Raw genomic sequence first — 9,116 nt, 5'->3', positions numbered from 1 at the left:
TTCAGTTAAACGGTTTAGAGATGAGGCACCAAAGACGATTTCGAAACATCACGGAACATATGAGATGTTTCGAGGGCTGAAATTGGGATTTCAGGCTCGTGCCCACGTCAAGAGGTATAAGACCTCCGACGACTTTCTTAGCCTGCAAACTAAGGGAGAAAAGCTCAATCATTGAGCTTGTGCTCAGATTGTCTGAGTGCAACAATCACTTGAATCGAGTGGGAGTTGGTCTTCCAGATGAGATAGTGATGGTTCTCCAAAGTCATTACCACCAAGCTGCTAGAGCTTTATGATGAACTATAACATATCAGGGATAGATATGATGATCCTTGAAGTATTCGCGATGTTTGACACCGCGAAAGTAGAAATCAAGAAGGAGCATCAGTTGTTGATGGTTGGTGAAACCACTAGTTTCAAGAAGGGCAAGGGCAAGAAGGGATACTTCATGAAACAGCAAATCAGCTGCTGCTCTAATGAAGAAACCCGAGGTTGAACCCAAACCCGAGACTAAGTGCTTCTGTAATAAGGGGAACAGCCACTGGAGCAGCATTACCCTAGATACTTGGTAGATGAGAAGGCTGGCAAGGTCGATAGAAGTATATTGGATATACATTATGTTAATGTGTACTTTACTAGTACTCCTAGTAGCACCAGGGTATTAAGATACCGGTTCGGTTGCTAAGTGTTAGTAACTCGAAATAAAAAGAGCTACGGAATAAATGGAGACTAGCTAAAGGTGAGCTGATGATATGTGTTGGAAGTGTTTCCAAGTTTGATGTGATCAAACATCGCACGCTCCATCTACCATCAAGATTAGTATTAAACCTGAATAATTGTCATTTGGTGTTTGCGTTGAGCATAGACATGATTGGGTTATGTCTATCGCAATACGGTTATTCATTTAAGGAGAATAATGGTTACTCTATTTATTTGAATAATACCTTCAATGGTCTTGCACCTAAAGGAATGGTTTATTGAATCTCGATCGTAGTGATACACATTTTCATGCCAAAAGATATAAGGTAGTAATGATAGTACCACTTACTTGTGGCACTACCATGTGAGTCATATTGGTATAAAACGCATGAAGAAGCTCCATGTTGATGGATCTTTGGACTCACTCGTTTTTGAAAAGTTTGAGACATGCGAACCATGTCTATTGGTGTATACGCATGAAGAAACTCCATGCAGATGGATCGTTTGGACTCACTTGATTTTGAATCACTTGAGATATGCAAATCATACCACATGGGCAAGATGACTGAAAAGCCTCGTTTTCAGTAAGATGGAACAAGAAAGCAACTTGTTGGAAGTAATACATTTTGATGTGTGCAGTCCAATGAGTGCTGAGGCACGCAGTGGATATCGTTATGTTCTTACTTCACAGATGATTTGAGTAGATACTAAGTATATTTACTTGATGAAACACAAGTCTGAATTATTGAATGGTTCAAGTAATTTCAGAGTGAAGTTGAAGATCATCGTGACAAGAGGATAAAATGTCTATGATATGATCATAGAGATGAGTATCTGAGTTACGAGCTTTGGCACGCAATTAGGACATTGTGGAAATTGTTTCACAATTAATACCGCCTGGAACACCATAGTGTGATGGTGTGTCCAACCATCATAGTTGCACCCTATTGGATATGGTGCGTACCATGATGTCTCTTATCGAATTACCACTATCGTTCATGGGTTAGGCATTAGAGACAACCGCACTCACTTTAATAGGGCACCACGTAATTCCGTTGAGATGACACCGTGAGAACTATGGTTTAGAGAAACCTAACCTGTCGTTTCTTGAAAGTTTGGGGCTGCGACGCTTATGTGAAAAAGTTTCATCGTGATAAGCTCGAACCCAAAACGGATAAATGCATCTTCATAGGATACCCAAAATGGTTGGATATACCTCCTAATTCAGATCCGGAAGCAAAAGTGATTGTTTCTAGAAACGGGTCCTTTCTCGTGGAAAAGTTTCTCTCGAAAGAATTGAGTGGGAGGATGGTGGAGACTTGATGAGGTTATTGAACCGTCACTTCAACAATTTTGTAGCAGGGCACAGGAAGTTGTTCCTGTGGCGCCTACAACAATTGAGGTAGAAGCTTATGATAGTGATCATGAAGTTTTGGATCAAGTCACTACCGTACCTCGTAGGGTGACAAGGATGCGTACTACTTCAGAGTGGTATAGTAATCCTGTCTTGAAGGTCATGTTGCTAGACAATAATGAACCTACGAGCTATGGAGAAGCGATGGTGGGCCCAAATTCCTACAAATGGTTAGAAGCCATGAAATCCGAGATAGGATCCATGTATCAGAACAAAGCATGGACTTTGGTGGACTTGCCCGATGATCGGCAAGCCATTGAGATAAATGGATCTTTAAGAAGAAGACGGACGTGGACGGTAATGTCACCGTCTATGAAGCTCGACTTGTGGCGAAGAGTTTTTCACAAGTTCAAGGAGTTGACTACGATGAGATTTTCTCATCCGTAGTGATGCTTAAGTCCATCGGAATCATGTTAGCATTAGCTGCATTTATGAAATCTAGCAGATGGATTTCAAAACGAGTTTCCTTACTAGTCTTCATAAGGAAAGGTTGTATGTGATACAATCAGAAAGGTTTTGTCAATCCTAAGGATGCTAAAAGGTATGCTAACTCCAGCGATCCTTCCATGGACTGGAGTAAGAATCTCGGAGTTGGAATATGCACTTTGATAAGATGATCAAAGATTTTGGATTTATAGGTTTATACAAAGTTTATGAGAAACTTGTATTTCCAAAGAAGTGAGTGGGAGCACTATAGAATTTCTGATGAGTATATGTTGATGACATATTGTTGATCAGAAATGATGTAGAATTTCTGGAAAGCATATAGGGTTATTTGAAAGGTGTTTTTCAATAGAAAACCTGGATTAGGCTACTTGAAACATTGAGCATCGAGATCTATGAGGATAGATCAAAAACGCTTAATGGTACTTTCAAATGAGCATATACCTTGACATGATCTTGAAGGTGTTCAAGATGGATCAGTCAAAGAAGGAGTTCTTGCCTGAGATGTAAGGTATGAAGTTAAGACTTAAAGCTCGACCAAGGCAGAAGAGAGAGAAAGGACGAATGTCGTCCCCTATGCTTCAGACGTAGGCTCTATAGTATACTATGCTGTGTACATCACCGGAAGTGTGCCTTGCCATGAGTTAGTCAAGGGGTACAAGAATGATCCACGAATGGATCATTGGACAGCGGTCAAAATTGTCCTTGGAGTAAATAAGGACATGTTTCTCGATTATGGAGGTGATAAAGAGTTCGGCGTAAAGGGTTACGTCGATGCAAGGTTTAACACCTATCCGAATGGCTCTGAATAGCAAACCGGATACGTATAGTGGAGCAACCATTTGGAATAGCTCCAAGTGGAGCGTGGAAGCAGTATTTACAATATGACCTAGAGATTTGCGAAGTACATACGGATCTGAATGTTGCAGACCCGTTGACTAAAACCTCTCTTACAAGCAAAACATGATCAAACCCCAGAACTCATTGAGTCTTAATCACATGATGATGTGAACTAGTTTAATGACACTAGTAAACTCTTTGGATGTTGGTCACATGGCGATGTGACCTATGAGTGTTAATCACATGGCGATGTGAACTAGATTATTGACTCTAGTGCAAGTGGGAGACTGTTGGAAATATGCCCTAGAGGCAATAATAAATTAGTTATTATTATATTTCCTTGTTCATGATAATCGTTTATTATCCATGCTATAATTGTATTGATAGGAAACTCAGATACATGTGTGGGTACATAGACAACACCATGTCCCTAGTAAGCCTCTAGTTGACTAGCTCGTTGATCAATAGATGGTTACGGTTTCCTGACCATGGACATTGGATGTCGTTGATAACGGGATCACATCATTAGGAGAATGATGTGATGGACAAGACCCAATCCTAAGCCTAGCACAAAGATCATGTAGTTCGTATGCTAAAGCTTTTCTAATGTCAAGTATCATTTACTTAGACCATGAGATTGTGCAACTCCCGGATACCATAGGAATGCTTTGGGTGTACCAAACGTCACAACGTAACTGGGTGGCTATAAAGGTGCACTACAGGTATCTCCGAAAGTGTCTGTTGGGTTGGCACGAATCGAGACTGGGATTTGTCACTCCGTGTAAACGGAGAGGTATCTCTGGGCCCACTCGGTAGGACATCATCATAATGTGCACAATGTGACCAAGGGGTTGATCACGGGATGATGTGTCATGGAACGAGTAAAGAGACTTGCCGGTAACGAGATTGAACAAGGTATCGGGATACCGACGATCGAATCTTGGGCAAGCACAATACCGCTAGACAAAGGGAATTGAATACGGGATTGATTGAATCCTTGACATCGTGGTTCATACGATGAGATCATCATGGAACATGTGGGAGCCAACATGGGTATCCATATCCCGCTGTTGGTTATTGGCCGGAGAGTTGTCTCGGTCATGTCTGCATGGTTCCCGAACCCGTAGGGTCTACACACTTAAGGTTCGGTGACGCTAGAGTTGTTATGGGAATTAGTGTGCAGTTACCGAATGTTGTTTGGAGTCCCGGATGAGATCTCGGATGTCACAAGGAGTTCCGGAATAGTCCGGAGGTAAATATTTATATATGGGAAGTCCTATTTTGGCCACCGGAAAATGTTCGGGATTTTTCGGTATTGTAGCGGGAAGGTTCTAGAAGGTTCCGGAGTGGGGCCCACCTGCATGGGGGGACCCACATGAACGTGGGTAGTGGGGGCAAGGCCCCACACCCCTGGTCAAGGTGCACCAAGATCCCCCCTTAGAAGGAATAAGATCATATCCCGAAGGGATAAGATCAAGATCCCTAAAAAGGGGGGATAACAATCGGTGGGGAAGGAAATGATGTAATTTCTTTCCTCCCACCTTTGCCAATGCCCCAATGGACTTGGGGGGCAAGAAACCAGCCCCCTCCACCCCTATATATAGTGGGGAGGCGCATGGGAGCTTCACCCTTGCCCCTGGCGCAGCCCTCTCCCTCCCCAACACCTCCTCGTCCTCCGTAGTGCTTGGCGAAGCCCTGCCGGAGAACTGCAAGCTCCACCACCACGTTGTAGTGCTGCCGGAGCTCTCCCTCAACTTCTCCTCTCCCCTTGCTGGATCAAGAAGGAGGAGACGTCACCGGGCTGTACGTGTGTTGAACGCGGAGGTGCCGTCCGTTCGGCACTAGGATCTCCGGTGATTTGGATCACGACGAGTACGACTCCTTCAACCCCGTTCTCTTGAATGCTTCCGCTTAGCGATCTACAAGGGTACGTAGATGCACTCTCCTTCCCCTCGATGTTGGTTTCTCCATAGATAGATCTTGGTGACTCGTAGGAAAATTTTGAATTTCTGCTACGTTCCCCAATAGGCGTCCCCTCCCCAAACCCTAGGCGCCTTGGGCCCTTGTGGGGGCGCACCAGCCCACCTGGGGCTGGTCCCCTCCCACACTTGGCCCATGCAGCCCTCCGGGGATGGTGGCCCCACTTGGTGGACCCCCGGGACCCTCCCGGTGGTCCCGGTACGTTAACGATAAAACCTGAAACTTTTCCGGTGACCAAAACAAGACTTCCCATATATAAATCTTTACCTCCGGACCATTCCGGAACTCCTCGTGACGTCCGGGATCTCATCCGGGACTCCGAACAACATTCGGTAACCACATGCAAACTTCCTTTATAACCCTAGCGTCATCGAACCTTAAGTGTGTAGACCCTACGGGTTCGGGAACCATGCAGACATGACCGAGACGTTCTCCGGTCAATAACCAACAGCGGGATCTGGATACCCATGTTCGCTCCCACATGTTCCACGATGATCTCATCGGATGAACCACAATGTCGAGGATTCGATCAATCCCGTATACAATTCCCATTGTCTAGCGGTATTGTACTTGCCCGAGATTCGATCGTCGGTATCCCGATACCTTGTTCAATCTCGTTACCGACCAGTCTCTTTACTCGTTCCGTAACACATCATCCTGTGATCAACCCCTTGGTCACATTGTGCACATTATGATGATGTCCTATCGAGTGGGCTCAAAGATACCTCTCCGTTTACACGTAGTGACAAATCCCAGTCTCGATTCGTGCCAACCCAACAGACACTTTGGGAGATACCCGTAGTGCACCTTTATAGCCACCCAGTTACGTTGTGACGTTTGGTGCACCCAAAGCATTCCTACGGTATCCGGGAGTTGCACAATCTCATGGTCTAAGGAAATGATACTTGACATTAGAAAAGTTTTAGCATACGAACTACGATCTTTGTGCTAGGCTTAGGATTGGGTCTTGTCCATCACATCATTCTCCAAATGATGTGATCCCGTTATCAATGACATCCAATGTCCATGGTCAGGAAACTGTAACCATCTGTTGATCAACGAGCTAGTCAACTAGAGGCTTACTAGGGACATGGTGTTGTTTATGTATCCACACATGTATCTGAGTTTCCTATCAATACAATTATAGCATGGATAATAAACGATTATCATGAACAAGGAAATATAATAATAACTAATTTATTATTGCCTCTAGGGCATATTTCCAACACATTTTGCTCCTTTTGATCTCCATCTTCGGGGCTCCATGATCATCATCGTCACGGGCATGACTCCATGATCTCCATCATCGTGTCTCCATGAAGTTGTCTCGCCAACTATTACTTCTACTACTATGACTAACGGTTTAGCAATAAAGTAAAGTAATTACATGCCGTTGTTCAATGACACGCAGGTCATACAATAAATTATGACAACTCCTATGGCTCCTACCAGTTGTCATACTCATCGACATGCAAGTCGTGATTCCTATTACAAGAACATGATCAATCTCGTACATCACATATCATTCATCACATTCTTTTGGCCATATCACATCACATAGCATACCCTGCAAAAACAAGTTAGACGTCCTCTAATTGTTGTTTGCATGTTTTACGTGGCTGCTATGGGTTTCTAGCAAGAACGTTTCTTACCTACGCAAAAGCCACAACGTGATATGTCAATTGCTATCTACCATTCATAAGGACCCGTTTCATCGAATCCGATCCAACTAAAGTGGGAGAGACTGGCACCCGCTAGTCACCTTTATGCAACAAGTGCATGTCAGTCGGTGGAACCTGTCTCACATAAGTGTACGTGTAAGGTCGGTCCGGGCGCTTCATCCCACAATACCGTCGAAACAAGATAGGACTAGTAACGGTAAGAATATTGAACAAAATCAACGCCCACAACAATTTGTGTTCTACTCATGCATAGAATCTACGCAAAAGACCTAGCTCATGATGCCACTGTTGGGGAACGTAGCAGAAATTCAAAATTTTCTATGCAACACCAAGATCAATCTATGGAGATTCTAGCAACAAGAGAGGGAGAGGATGAGCATCTTCATACCTTTGAAGATCGCTAAGCGGAAGCGTTACAAGAACACGGATGAAGGAGTCATACTCGTAGCGATTCAGATCGCGGTTGATTCCGATCTAAGCACCGAATGGACGGCGCCTCCGCGTTCAACACACGTACAGGCCGGAGACGTCTCCTCCTTCTTGATCCAGCAAGGGGAGAGGATAAGTTGAGGGAGAGCTCCGGCAGCACGATGGCGTGGTGGTGGTGGAGCTCGTGGTTCTCCGGCAGGGCTACGCCAAGCACTACGGAGGAGGAAGAGGTGTTGGAGAAGGGAGAGGGCTGCGCCAGGGGAAGGGTGCGGCTGCCCTCTCTCTCCCTCACTATATATAGGGGGAAGGAAGGAGGGGGAGGCGCCCTAGGGTTCCCTAGGGGAGGGGCGGCAGCCATAGGGGAAACCGTAGATGGGTTTTGGCGCCCCCACCCCCTAGGAAACTTGCCCCCCAAGCCGGGAGGGGCGGCTGCCCTAGGGGTGGCGCCCTCACATCTCCTGGTTACGTGAGATGGGGTGGGAGGGGCGCTCAGCCCCTTAGTGGGCTGATGTGCCCTCTCCCCTTGGCCCATAAGGCCCCCCAATGCTTGCCGGGGCCTCCGAAACCCCTTTCGGACACGCTGGTCATCACCTGGTACTCCCAGAACAATTCCGGACTCCAATACCCTTCGTCCAATATACCGATCTTCACCTCTAGACCATTCCGGAGCTCCTCGTCATGTCTGGGATCTCATCCGCGACTCCGAACAACCTTCGATAACCACATACTATTTCCCATAACAACTCTAGCATCACCGAACCTTAAGTGTGTACGGGTTCGGGAACCATGCAGACATGACCGAGACGTTCTCTGGTCAATAACCAACAGCGGGATCTGGATACCCATGTTGGCTCCCACATGTTCCACGATTATCTCATCGGATGAACCACGATGTCAAGGATTCAAGCAATCCTGTATGCAATTCCCTTTGTCAATCGGTATGTTACTTGCCCGAGATTCGGTCGTCGGTATCCCAATACCTCGTTCAATCTCGTTACCGGCAAGACACTTTACTCGTTCTGTAACGCATGATCCCGTGACTAACTACTTGGTCACATTGAGCTCATTATGATGATGCATTACCGAGTGGGCCCAGAGATACCTCTCCGTCTCACGGAGTGACAAATCTCAGTCTCGATTCGTGCCAACCCAACAGACACTTTCAGAGATACCCATAGTGCACCTTTATAGCCACCCAATTGCGTTGTGACGTTTGGCACACCCAAAGCATTCCTACGGTATCCGGGAGTTGCACAATCTCATGGTCTAAGGAAATGATACTTGTCATTAGAAAAGCTTTTAGCAAACGAACTACACGATCTTGTGCTATGCTTAGGATTGGGTCTTGTCCATCACATCATTCTCCTAATGATGTGATCCCGTTATCAATGACATCCAATGTCCATGGTCAGGAAACCATGACCATCTGTTGATCAGCGAGCTAGTCAACTAGAGGCTCACTAGGGACATGTTGTGGTCTATGTATTCACACATGTATTGCGGTTTCCGGTCAATACAATTATAGCATGAATAATAGACAATTTATCATGAACAAGGAAATACAATAATAACCATTTTATTATTGCCTCTAGGGCATATTTCCAACACGTAGCACGCGCGGGGGGGGGGGA

The sequence above is a fragment of the Triticum dicoccoides genome, chromosome 5B (genome assembly GCF_002162155.2).
Source record: "Triticum dicoccoides isolate Atlit2015 ecotype Zavitan chromosome 5B, WEW_v2.0, whole genome shotgun sequence".
Lineage (NCBI taxonomy): Eukaryota > Viridiplantae > Streptophyta > Magnoliopsida > Poales > Poaceae > Triticum > Triticum dicoccoides.
This window is presented reverse-complemented; position numbering follows the sequence as displayed.